Below are 13,559 nucleotides of genomic sequence, written 5' to 3' on the forward strand. Positions count from 1 at the left end.
CCTTCCCTTCCAGAGGTCTCCTGACCCACCCAGCCATTAATTTGCAAATAGATCAGTTTCTGCTTCAAAGGGAAGATATTTTTTTCCCTGAGATCTACCATTTTTAAGTATTCTCAAATTATTCTCCGGAGTCAATCTGAGATTTAAGTGTTTGGTGCCTGTTGAGTGTGGATTCTCCACTTCCATGTTCATTTCCACTCACAGCCCGGCAGGCTGCCCCGCCCGCCCACATCCCCACCCAGACCCTTTCGTTTCTCATCAGGCTGCTGAGTTTGGCAGGGGTGTGGAGGTGTGGGGTGGTTCAGGGGAGAGCCAGGACCTTGGTACACCCCCTGAAACTCTCAGGAAGGGGGGGATGGGGGACGGGTGGATCACGTTTCTCCACCATCCACCCACCCTCCTAGGTTGGGAGGAGATATTTATAGACAAACCCCGAGCCAGCAGTCAATGGTTGTGCAGAGCCCCTGGGCCAAGCGAGGAGAGCCTAAAAATCATCTCAGGTCAGGAGGGGCTTAGATATCAGTAGTGGCAGGCGCGCTAACGGTGATGGTGATGGGGCTAACAACAATAACACATCTACCATCTAGTGTTTGTGTTCCTTGCATGACTTTAAAAACCATTTTCAAGCCCATCAGATCCTTTACACCAGCTCAGGAGGAGATCAGGGGAGAATTCTCATCTCTGTTTGCAGCCAGGAAATCAAGGTCCAGAGAGTCCGCTGCATTTGCCCAAGGTCTTGAAGGATAAGTGGGTGGGTGGATAGAGAGGTGATGGGGTGCGGTGGGTGGCAAGATGGGTGGCTAGGGGATTAGGTGGTGGGTAGATGGTGGGCAGTTAGAAAGGCGGATAGTTAGTTAGGCAGATAGTAAGATATGGTGAGGTTAAGGGATCATAAGGTGGATGGGTAGGTAACTGAGTGGGAGGGAGGTTGGTCAGAGAGGTTGGCAGAAAGACCACACAACTTCAGCCTGTATCTTGTCTGTCCACTTCTGGCCACTCTTAGCAGTAATCACTGGGCTCAGAGGATCCAGTTAGCTGTATTTTAAATTAAGCCAGTGCCATTCCTTAATTATTCCCTGTGGTTCTCACAGCCTCCACGGCAAAAGAAAGGGCTTCTCCTCTGTCTTTAGCATGACATGACTGTGTTTTTGGAGCTAAACCTCAGGACATCTGGTGTGACTCCTCGGATGGAGAAGCAACATCAGGCAGGCCCAGGAACCAATGCTAAGCTTTGGCTGCTGTCCCACTGGACTGGGACATGCTGGCACTCTAGCCATGGCGGCTAGCACTGGGGGGAGGGGGACTGCACGGATGCAAGGACAGACCTGCCCTTCCTCTCAGCTCTCTAGGATGTCCTCGAGCTCCAAGGGGAGAGCACAGCCTGCGTCCCCTCCCCCAGACTTGGTTGTTAGTTCCGGCATGTTCCCCCTCACCTAGGCCCCCCAGCCAAGGTTGCCTGGAAAGTTCCACTGGGAACATGTACAGGACACCTTGGGTCTAATGTAACATTGAATGGCCGAATCTCCTCCAGCCCCCTGTGTTAATACGAAGCTATTTCACTGGTTCTAACCGGTCTCACTACTAATGACTGCAGGGCCGAGTATGGACAGGAAGAAGTAACAAAGGAGCCAATGGCGGCCCACACTTGGGTGGCCAGAGGTCAGCCTGTGACCTCAGAGGGCAAGGCCCCATTGTGTCCTCCTGGAAGCCTACCACAGGGTCTCACCCAGGGCAGCACTTAAGCCACAGTGGCTGAGTGCATGGATGAATGACCGGCTACTCTGCTTGGGATTTAGGGGCCTTGGGGGCAAATGGTTCCTGAATGACCTGCAAAGACAAACATGGACCTCTTCCCTGTCCCCCAGCAGGTCCCACTAAGAGTCAGGGCCTCATTCACTGCCTTCCTGACCTTCCCAGCCCATCAGACGTGGTGTGAAACCTTCTAGCTGTATCAGCCAGAACCTGCCCAAGGCAGTGTGACGGCTCCTTCTGTACTGCACCTCAGAGCTCCAGGGGTGGGGCGGTTTGGCGGGGGGGGGGGGGGGGGGGGAGCCACCTGGAGAAGCCTATGAAGATGGTCAGGCAGGGAGAGACCCTAGGGAGCCTAGCATGGCCCTTGACCCCAAAGCCCTTGTAAAGGTTGGGAGAAGACAGCCAACCGTGCCAGAGAAAATAAGGTCTGGCTCTGCCTCTGGGCAGCTGCGCAGCCTTTCAGGAGTCCCTTTGCTTCTCTGAGCCTCAGTTTTCTCATCCGTAAAATGAAGGGAAGGTCTAGAGAGTCCCTGAGGCCCTTGGCAGCTGGCATCCCAAGGGCAGTGGCTGCTGGGCCCACACGGTGGAGGCAATTTCCCAGATCACTGAGTCCCACCAGGCCACATTGTGTGAGGGCCTACCCTGGGCATTAACCATCTGGAAACACTGCCATTCATCTTTTTGAATATCTGGTTAAAACACTCACCTAATCCAAACCTAATCCTTTCAGCTGGGGAGAGAATTGAAGGAAAAAACGCAAGCAGCCTGAAGCCGGAATGCTAACAGATGGGTAAAAAGTAGGTATAAATTGCACCCACTGTTGTCAATTCAAGCTCTCCAGATAAAGTGATATGAAAGGTGTTTCATTTATAGGAGAAATTAATCGCCAGCTGTAGGACTGGCTGGTGCAAAGAAACCACAACCACACAATGTGTTCCATACGTTTTCCTGTGGAATCCAGCCCCTTCCATGCCAGGGGCTCCTGCCTGTCTCCAGACCTGCAGGCATCAAGGTAAAGCTGAGCCTGAACAAGCCACTGTCAAGTGGGGATGCTGCCAGGGAAGCAGCAAGCAAGGCAAGGGGCCCAGGGAATTGGGAGGTAGAATGCTGACTCCTCTCCGTACCAGCCCGCCCAGCCCTGACCTCGTAGGCCTCAGTTTTCCCATCTGTCAGGGCAGCTGCTTGTGATGAGGCTCTTGTATCTGTGATTGTCCTGTCAGCACCCTGGGCACAGGTCCACACCATAGTCCTCTTTGTACCCTCCTCCTTGCCAATCACCCCACAATGGACACTCAGGTCCAGTGTCAGTGGGGAGCACTGATAACTGGACAACATTCACATCATTTACTGTGTGACCAACTCACTCTGTGCCTAAAGTCACCCGCTCCATCTCTCAGCCTCATTCTCTGCATCTGTAAAGTGAGAGGCGTGACCAAGCAGGCCGCAGGTCCCTTGTAATGTTGAGGTTATTTCTGCCTGTGTCATTGCCTGTGGAGAGCGTCTCGGCAGGGAGACAGGATAAGGACTAGCTCTCCCACGCTGCACCCGGCCCTCACCAGAGACCATTGCGTGGGGGAAGGAGGAGTGCGCCCAGGAAGAGGGAGCTGCTCCGAGGCCTCACCTTGGTCCACAGGGCACAAGATGGGGCTTGGAAGGAGAAAGGGGTGATGGCAGGCTAAGACAGTTTGCACCCCTATCGCCCCAGTTTCTGTGTGCCTAGCAGTGACCTCCCCCCACTGCCCCACCTCTACCGGTCCCCGGCTCATTTGGCAAAATGGCCTTTACCCCAGAAAACATTTTTGAGAAGGGCAGCTCTCAAATCACCCGAGCTGTGCACTCTCGGGAACTGAGCGCCGCGCTTGTTTCCCCAGCCCCTGCTAGCAGGGTGTGCCGGAGTTGGGATGGCTGGGCAGCCTCCAGCATCGGAGAGTTTGTCTCTGGTTCCTGCCTTCCTCACTTTTGGTCTACTTTCCTTCTTGGGTGGAAGGGCACGGGGTGGGGCCTGCGGTCAGAGGGTTGATCTAGGGTCCAAGCAGTCACTGCTAGTGGCATGTGCACACCGTGTCTCCTGCCTGGCCCCCAGCCCCAATGCGTGCACCCGCTCTGCCAGCTGCTTGCCAGGCCTGCGGCATCTTTGCATTCTGGGGGGAACATAGGGGAGTAGGGGGCAGGTGGAAGGATTTCCATCCTATGCCCCTCCCCAAGCATTTATCAGAACTATTAAGACAATGAGCTAATATTCTGTTCAGATTTAAATAATAAATTAATCTGCATTATCCTGAGGAGGCCTGAGAGAGACTTAATTATCTGGTGTACTTTAGGGTGGAAATGAAGGTTGGGAATCGCACTGGGAATAGACAATGTCACCCATGCTCACACTGAGGCAGCAGTTAGGTGTCAGGCCCCTGGGCAGAGGTGGGGAGGCGTCCCACATCCCTCTAGCCCCAGAAACTCCCTCTGACCTGGTGGGGAGGGAGCCTCCATTTCTGCCCATCCCTTGGGGAGCCTGAGGAGTGGGTGAACTGGCTCCTCCTGGCACACCTCGTTCTCCAGAGCCCAGCACGGGGCAGGTGGCAGCTCATGGTGTGAGCACCTGGATGTGTGGGGTGTGAGAGGCCGGGGACCCTTTACAGCCTGAGTGCTTTGCTGGGGAAGTGCAGGGGCTGGGTGTCTCCAGCAGTCAAATGGGATAATAGGTTGCTTCCTGGAAAACAGAGGTCAGCAGCCCCGGCACCCGCCCCGCCCTCTGCCCTCCTCTCTGTGGGAGCCTGGGTGGCCTAACTCATTGTCTGAGCCTCATTTTCCACATCTGTGAAATGAGCTTGATAATATCACCTGTGCCCAGGGTCACGGGAGGATTAGATGCCCAAAGGTGTGGAATTTTTAGCATGGTCCTGGTGCAGCAGGAAGAACCCTGCAGGAGTGGGAGCTGTCCTGGTGCCAGCTGCAAGTGAGAACTTGGCTGCAGGAGGTTGCGAGGCCGGCGCTGGCTCCAGGGGCGAGGCCGTGGGCACCGCGGGGCTGCGGGATCCAGCGGTGAGAGCAGGTGGGAGGGGTCACGCCTGCTCCCTCCAGCTGGGCGGGCAGCCGCAGGCTTCCAGCTCACTTTTCTCCCCTGCTGTTTCCTGCCGCTCCCTGGGAGAGTTGCTTTTCACACCCTGAACCAGCCTGCCAGAGAGAGGACTATTTTCAGCCACAAAGATGTGAAGTCATTCCCGCTGCCTCCACCCCGCCCACCTGTCCAACCCCACCGCAAGGGGCGAGCCCGAGGCGGGGGGAGCCTGCAGCTGGTGGTTCTGCAGCATCCACACCGCTGGTCCGCACCACCCCTCCTCGGCCATCCTGGCACGCCAGCGGGGCCTGGGCCCCTTTCCTTAGTGCCACCAGTTTTCTCACGGGGACGCTGAAAGAAGTCTCCCCAAAATCCTGCCTACCCCCACCCCCCCGCAGGTGCTCTCCAGGTTTGGGGAGGAACTCTGCGGGAGAGTGAGGTCTCTCCTGGGTTGTGTCCCTCTGTAAGACACCCCGGGATGAGCTGGAGTGCCAGGCACTAGGGATGTCCATGGAGGGTGCAGCCTCCTCCGCCTGGGAGCTGCCTGGAAGCCTGTGCCCAGGCCCGTGTGACAGTGGGGGCCAGGTGGCGGAAAGTGAGTGATGAGTCCCCACAGGGAGCCTGGGCTCGGAGAGCTGTCTAATTTGCTTAGTTCAAAACACGAGAGGTTGTCTCAGTCAGAGCTGCAAAGAAAGCTGAGAATAGGGGACCGTCCTCAAAGGAGAGAAAAACTTAGTGGTCAAGCTGTGTTGGCATCCTGGGCAGGAGAGCAGGGGACAGCAGGTGAGAAGGGATGCCCAAGGAGCCGCTGCCGGCTGTGGGAGGAGCAGGCGAGCTGAACCCTGCGACCTCACCCCCGACCCCAACCCCAACTGGAGACAGCGGGCAGAGAGGGTGACAGGCACATACGCACCAGCCAGGTCTGGGAATTGGGCGTGTGCTGGTAACCTGTGAGCCAAACAAGGCACAGTCTCTGGGGTTTGCAGAGGCTCATGTTCTTCTCTTGGCTTTGAGGAAAGTTCAGCTGGAAAAACTCCAGCTTGTCTCCCCTAAGCTAAAAAGGGGGTTTGTTCTCAGGATGCTGAGGTCAGAGTCCTAAGATGGTGGGGAAGGCTGCCCCTCCCCAGCCCTTAAAGGAAACCCAGGGAAGCCCAGGGGCTGAGAGAGAAGAGGGCATTAGGATGGAGGGCAGAGACTGTGGTGCCTGTCACCACCACCCCTGGAATTGTCCCTCCTGTGGACTCGTTCCTCTCCCCTGCCCCAGGTTTGGAGGAGGTGGGCTGAAGATCTGAAGTCCACACCCACCCCCCACTGAGTGCCATTCTTCTGCTGAGAAGGTGGGGAATAGCAAAGGACACCAGATGGGAAGAGAGGGGGAGGGGGGGGAGTTCAAGTTTAGGGGCTGCATCCCAGCCAGGCCTGGGGGAGATATGGGCAACTGGAGGGCGTGCAGGACCTCCTTTCCACCCCCTCTGTTAGGAGGGCACATACAGATTAGTGGTGTCAGTGTTCACGGATTGCCACCAGAGTCTCCTGGCATCCACAGACCAGACCTGGAAGTGCCAGCAGGACACAGTGCCTGAAGGGCCCCAGCTCCTGGTCCTGTTGGTCCTGCGGTGCTGTTGACCCACTGGAGAGGAAGGCCAACCTCACCCAGAGGAGGAAAGGGCAGGGGGAACCAGGGCAGAGCCCCCTGTTTTGTCAGCTTCTTCCCTTGGAGACAGGGGCTGTAGCCACCTTCCCCACCTGAAGGGGGCTGATGGCAACTCTGCCCTCCCCAGTTGGGCATCAGGGCTAATTCCTGGCTCTAGGAGGATTGGTGGATTCTTTTGGATGGTCCTTGAAAGTCAAACCCCAGTTGTCACAACTGCAGTTAGTAGACTGTAAAGGCCAGAACCCAGCCTTCAGGGCCCCCCGCGAGCCTGCTGCCTGAGTGGGTGCGCCCTCTTCCAGTAGCCCGAGGCCTTGCTGTCTGCACCCCTCATTGGGCAGCTAATCGGGGATGGCCTTGAAACATCAGTCGCTTCTCTTTTCATTCTGAGCTGTTAGTTAGCTCTCGCATTATTAGCTTACTTTCTATGGCCTATGTTTTAGAGTTTATGTGCAGCTTCTCTTCTCTCCAACAAAACTATAGCTCATTGAGGCCAGACACTAACCTGTTTTTCTCGGTCTCACCCTTGGCACCTAGCACCCAGCACCTTATGTGCGGTGAGTACTCAATGAAGACTTCTTGGTTAAAAAACCACAAAACTCTGCCTCTTGCAGGAATTTCCAGTTCTGATGGAGAGAACCCATCACAAAGACTAATTTCAACAAAGCAAGCCATCTTCCAGGGACTCCAGATGTGTGCTGTCTGTTTCTCCTTTTGGTCTCAGAGTTACAGAATTCTAAGAGAAGAATAAAATCGTGTGGTCCAGCCTCATACCCACCATGGGACCTCCTCTTGCCAGCCTTTCTTACAGTCTTTGCTTGTACACACTTGCTGGCAGGGAACATCCCCCTGGCCAGGTGGACCACCCCATTGGTGGTCAGTGCTCACAAGACTTTCCCAGGCAAATTTGGTCATGGCTACAACACCCCATTTGGAGATAATTTCCAAAAACAGAGGTTCAGATAAATCGGACCTTATGTTACTAGCACTATAATTTGCCTGCTGTGTGCTCTGACCTGCTGGACACTCTCGAGTCCCAGACTAAACTTCACATGTGACCATTGTCCTCAAGCAGCATTCAGTCTAGAAGGGGTCCAGACAAGTGTGCAATAGAAAATCAACGGCCCACACAAAGGAGAAAACATCAACTGCTAAATTGCTACATTGCACTGGCAAGAGCACGGGACTTCATGTCACAGGGCTTGGGTCTTGTCACTGGTTACCTCTAACCACTGGGTGGTCTGGAGTCGCTCCTTCCCTAGGCAGGTCCACAGTCTCTTCAACTACAGAAGAAAGGGTGGGCTCAGATGATCTATAAAGCCCTCTCTGGCTCTCACCTTCCTACAAGCACAGTCACTCTTGGGGTACAGGAGATCAGTGTGTGAGGCGCTGAACTGGAGAAGTGCAGGGGGTGGTCTCCCGCCCAGAGGCAGTCCCAACCACAGTTTATATCCCTCTGCACCTCTGGCAGCCTGTTCCCCCAAGTCAGCACAGACTGGTTCTGTATAAGTGTTGGAAACAGGTGATTGTGGAATGCAATACCTGTCTTGTGCATACCAAGAATTGAACCAGGAAATGGACATACCAGGAAAATGGACGTTAGAAAGATGCTTGGCTGTACTTACAAGCTCATTTCTAAGCTGGAGCAAATCAAAAGTGCATAAAACACAGAATATGAAAGGACATAGTTAAGAAAATCATTAGCAGTCTGGGGCAATCGAAGAAGCCTTCCTTAAAAGGAGGGAATAAAACTGTAAGTGTGAGGGGATGGCTGTGTTATGAGGCAGCAGAATCAATCTATTTCACAGGGGCTTCGTGGAGGGGCAGCAGGACGCACATGGATTCTAGTGACTGTTCTCTAGGGGCCACAACAGGAGCCATGTAAGTCCCTTGCTTTAATAATACCAGTCACCAGGAAACATTAGATGGGTCCTGTGGTTCTCAGGGATGAAATGGACACAGTGTGAGCCTCTTTGTACAGAACATATGAATTTTTTACCAAAAAAAATTTATTTTACCAAACCATATGAATAAGAATAAGTTTTGTTCTCCCTGGCATCTTTCATTTTAAATAGGTTTGCTTAGCATCTTACAGCTCTTCCCAATCACTCTACTGCTGGAATTTCCTTTGCATGGTCCTGGGTGGGGCAGCAACAGTCCAGGTGTGTAGGCCGGGAACAGTTCAGGTGGGTAGGCTAGGAACAGTTCAGGTAGACCTTTGTTGACTTTCTTTGTTGTTTAAAAAGTTGGAGGCAGGTGAAACCTGCCACAATTTATTCATTGTTCTCTCATTTCACTTTTCAAATAAGTAGGAGAACAAATGCCATGTTTCCCCCCCCCCCCACTTCCTACTCCCCCTTCCAAGCCCAGGCAACATTGGCTGGGAGGTGACAGGGACTCTTTTAGGGCAGGGGCCAGGCCTGGGGAAGCTCTAGAATCTGTGCTTAACACCCCCCCCTGCCCCCACTGCCTGACCCCATCATTGTCAGGTGACCCTATAATACACCTATCTGTTGTACAGATAAGAAGGTGAGGTCCTCCTGGGAGCTGGACTCCATAGAGTGACTCCAGGCTGCTCCTCAACCACTGTGGCCTGGAGTTTGGGCACCAGACAGGAATCAGCCCAAAGAGAGGACCAGAGGGACTCAAGGTATAGGAGGCTGTGCTGCCTGGCCTCCCTGTCCTGTGGCTCCCATGTCCCATAGCCTCCCAGCCCAGGTCTCATCCCAAAGACAGTAACAGACAGGCATCCTTCATGCCCTTACTTTTCACAATTGGTGGAAAATTCAATGTTCAAGGTGCAGTGTCCTATGTCAGACTTTTACAGCTTTTCCACAGAATGGAAATCTCAGACTCAGGAGGCCTAATTATGTGAGTGTGGACAAGTGCATACTGGGACCTCAGTCTCCTCATCTGTAGAGTGGGCATGATGGTACCTGCCCAGACAGCCTTGTGAATGTGTTAGGAGGATGAGACGAGAGAATAAAGGGATTCTTTGAAAAGTGTGAAGTGCTGTGCTCACCTGCCAGGGAAGTTTAATAATGCAATCTTATTGTGGTGGCAGGGGCTTCCTGAGGTTTCACATAATTTAAGGGAGTGAAAGCAGCTGCATAATAGAAAAGGAATACAGAAATCAGACGGGGACGATATGCCTACCAGGGAAAGAACTACTTGCTGTCAGTGTAATGACTTTGTAATCAATGAATTGGCCATTTTCAGGTGGGCATGAACCAAGTGGTAGGGGTGACAAAGGAGGTGGAGGAGGGTGGGGAGGGCCCCAAAACCCATGGCCACTCCTGGCACATGGCCTGCCCATGATACCCCAACCAGAGTGGAATCTGGAGTCCCTTACCCCGTTCTCCCTTTGCTTGGCCCAGAACCCCTGCCTGACCCAACTGCACAGGCATCCAGCAGTCAGGCTTAGGCTGTTTCCCAGGAATGAGAGAGGAAGCTGTAACAGGAAGGGGGGTGCAGGAGGGAGGCAGCCTGACCCAGAGACACCTGCATTTATAAAAAGTGGCTGGCCCCACCTTCTGGCCAAGTGAGATCTGCTAATGTGAGCATCCTGCCAAGATCCCCTAGGAGTGAGGAGAAGCCAACGAACACTTTCCCTGGGGAGTGCGGGCTGAGAGGGCAGTGCCCAAGAGCAGGCCATGGGAGAGGGCATCCTGGATGGAGAGCACAATTTTGCTCACCCCTCAGAGTTGGGAACTGGAGGGGACCTGACAGACAATCCCTCATCTTCCTGGAGGAGGCTGAGGCCAGAAGGGGACGTCTTGCAGCTCTTCCAGGGTACTGTGAAGACAGGTAAACAGGGCCCTGGGCTCCCTGCTGAGGGCCCCTCCCTTCTCTTCCCCTGCTATCTCCAGAATTCTCACCCCACCCAGAAGGACTGATCCCAGTAGGTTCTAGATGCAGGCACTGCCTCTTCCGTCTCTTGCTTGCCAACCATACCCTAAACCATAGTTATGGGGATCAGGTTCTGTGCAGGGTTGAGTTTGGTGCTTGGCTTTAGGTTTTGTTTTAAACCCTAGCAAGCCTGAACTGGTTGGAGATGGCTATACACCATCTTTGGTGGCTCCAAACCTCCTCCCTCTGAGTTGTGTGCGGGGTGGAAGTGGGGGAACCCACTGCAATGTTGTTACAGTATTTGCATTTATATGCAGCACAGACCCCAAGTCTCCAGGTCTCTGGGTGCCTCTACAACCCTGAGTATACGTAATTTATTTTTATTGCTATTTAATCAGTCTCGTGTTGAGATGAAAAGTTTCCAAGGGCCCCCAGGTCATTATGGAACTTTCAATTCCTCCCTCATTGACTGAGTAGAGGAGGCCCCAGCCTCCGCTGCATAGGTGGGGAAGGGGGTGCACTGGGTGGTAGTGGGTGTGGCTCCTGCCCAGGAAGCAAGCTAAGCCACTGAGGCCAGGGTGGCTGGAGGCAGGGTGCAATGCTAGGGTCCATCTCCAGTGGAGGTGGTGGCCAGGAGGGGAGTGAGCAGTGAGGCCCACACAGTCTCTGGGGAGAGATGCTGAAGGAGGAGGGGACTGAGATGAAGTTCAAAGACTTAGGCACGGGGAGGAACTGGCTGGCCCAGGTTTTAGAGCTAGGGGACCGAGGGCCTGGCCAGGGAGGCCAGTGAGCTAAGTGGGGAGGCAGGAACTGCAGGTGGGTGCCTGCTTCTGGAGCCCAAGGAGGAAAGGATGAGGTCCACGAGTGCTATCTTCAGTAGCGATCTGGGCCAAAGCGGAGAGGGAGGCTGTTCTGGGTTCCTTAAATAAGCCTCAGAGGAAAGTTTCCACACATGGCCAAAGGGGAGCCCCCGGCTAACCAACATATCCACCTCAAATCATTTTTAAAACATGGTGGGTTATAAATAAATAACCAAACAAACAGACAGTGGTGTGAACAGTTCTTGCCTCTGTTTGATAGAGGTGAGAGTCTAGCCACTGCATGGGGTGGCACTGCCCACATGGAAATTCCAGCAGCCCTGATGTACACACTCAGCAGATGCACACACAGGTATACACATACAAGCAGCCACACGTATGCATACGAAGACACACAGACACCCACTCTCAAACATGCACACACAGACATGTATAAACACCCACAGACACACAAGCACAAAGACGCACACACAGACACAAATACAGATATTCCCAGACACACTAACACACAGGCACACACACATCCATACTCCATCCGTCAGGCTTCCCTTTGTGGCTGGTCACACCCATGGAGTGCATGTGACAAGAGGAGGTTGGACAGAGAGTGTGGGAGTGGGAAGTGTGAACAAATGTGTTCTCCCTGCAAAGCATATGGTCAGGAGTCATAGCTGTCCAGATGGCAAGGTAGAGAGTACTGCTTCAGAGCAAATACTCAGAAGAAACACCCATTCAGCCAGTGCCATCCCCCGCCCCTTTTATAAAGCAAGCAACCAGAGGGCATTAGGACAGTCTTGTCCTGAAGGAAAAGCGGGCTCACTCTCCATGCTGTGGTGTGAGTCTGGAACAGACCCAAGAATGTCTTCATGACTGTCACCAAAGCTGGTTTCTGGTGAGTACTGCCACACACAGAGACACACAGGCGCCCGTGCCTCCTAGAGGACACACTGGCTAAGGAAGGCCTTCAGCCAGCATTTCCTGTGAGCCACCATCCATGCCCCTGGTGGGATCAGGTGACTTCAGCAAGCCCTTTGCTGCATGCTTGCCATGTTTCCGACATGGTGGAGGAAGACAGAGAAAAGCAAGGCATGTCTCAGCCACCATGGGGCCCCAGGCAGGAGAGAGCCGGCCACTCCCTCCCCATTGCTGCCCCTGCAGACCACGTGGGGAACCTGCTTCAGGATCTCAGTCAGGCTCTCTTTCTTCACCTAGCCGTAACGCAGCCGACCTTCTTGCTTTGAGAGTAGATTTAAATTGTGTACAGCGCTGAGATTTTTGGGAATTAGATGATCCTTTTCATCAGGGGTTGGCAGTGGCTATGGTTTGGGAAGACTAAAAGCAGTCCTTAGAAAGGTTTATGTGCCCCATTAGCTGTACAGGAATTGGCAAAGTTCCTTTGGATGTGTGAGTTCCACCAGAATGCTGGAAGAGAGCTCCCAAGAGCCCCTTCCTCTCACGGACCTCGGCCTCCATGCTAAGGTGGGGCCAAGGAGGACCTGGTGACTGCGAAGCCGCCCAGCTGCTTGATTAGCCCCATTGAGTGCAAATCCCTGCAGGGGCAGCAGCTGTGCTCAGCAGGCGTGTGGGGGTGGGGTGGGGGAAGGAGGCGAAGTCTGTGCTCAGAGCCAATTCCCCCAATCCCCAAGCACTGCTGCCCCTGCCGTGAGGGTGGGCGTGGGGTGAGGGTGCGGGTGGGGGTGGGGGGGGTGGGCCTAGGGGACACGCTCACCTGCACTCGCTGGAGGGATCGCGGACGCCCACGCACGGCGGGTCCACCCATGTCCCGCGTGTGGCGCCCAAGGGGGTAGCGGGGCCCGGCGGCCGCGCTAGTCCTGGGGCTTCGCAGAGCACAAGTTCACGGACACAAGTACCGGAAATTCCCGGACGGTGCCGCAGGCCGAGCCGGGGCTGCCTGACAATGACCACTTTTAAAAGAAAAAAAAAACAGGCAGTTTAGGGTCCCCAGCTCTAGGGAGAGACTCAGGAATGGGGCAGCGTCCCAGTGGGAAAGCAGAGGGAGGGCGGAGGGGGATTCTGTAGGGCAGGGCGCGCGGTGCGGAGCTGTCGGGGTGGCGGGCCTGACCGTTTCGGGGTCCACAGGGCGGGTCTTGCTCCGGGCGCCGCAGGTCGCAGCGGCTGAAAAGCGCGAGTCCGCAGAACGCAACTGTCTTCGCGAGTCCCGTCCTCTTCGGAAAAGACCCTGCTCTCTTGGCTTGAGGATTGATTCCAACATCTTTTTTTGGTCCCTTAAATATGTAAAGTATGCAGGAAATGTTTCTATTAAGGAAAAAAGAGTACTTTTTCCTCTACAATAAAATCACTGATTGTTGCAGAATGAGCAACAGAAATGTGCAGGACAAAATAGATGGGCATAGAAAGTTGTAGAAATCTTGTTGGAAGTCAACTTTATGGGTTGGGGTTAAGATTAGCTAAGATTTTT

The sequence above is a fragment of the Tamandua tetradactyla genome, chromosome 5 (genome assembly GCF_023851605.1).
Source record: "Tamandua tetradactyla isolate mTamTet1 chromosome 5, mTamTet1.pri, whole genome shotgun sequence".
Lineage (NCBI taxonomy): Eukaryota > Metazoa > Chordata > Mammalia > Pilosa > Myrmecophagidae > Tamandua > Tamandua tetradactyla.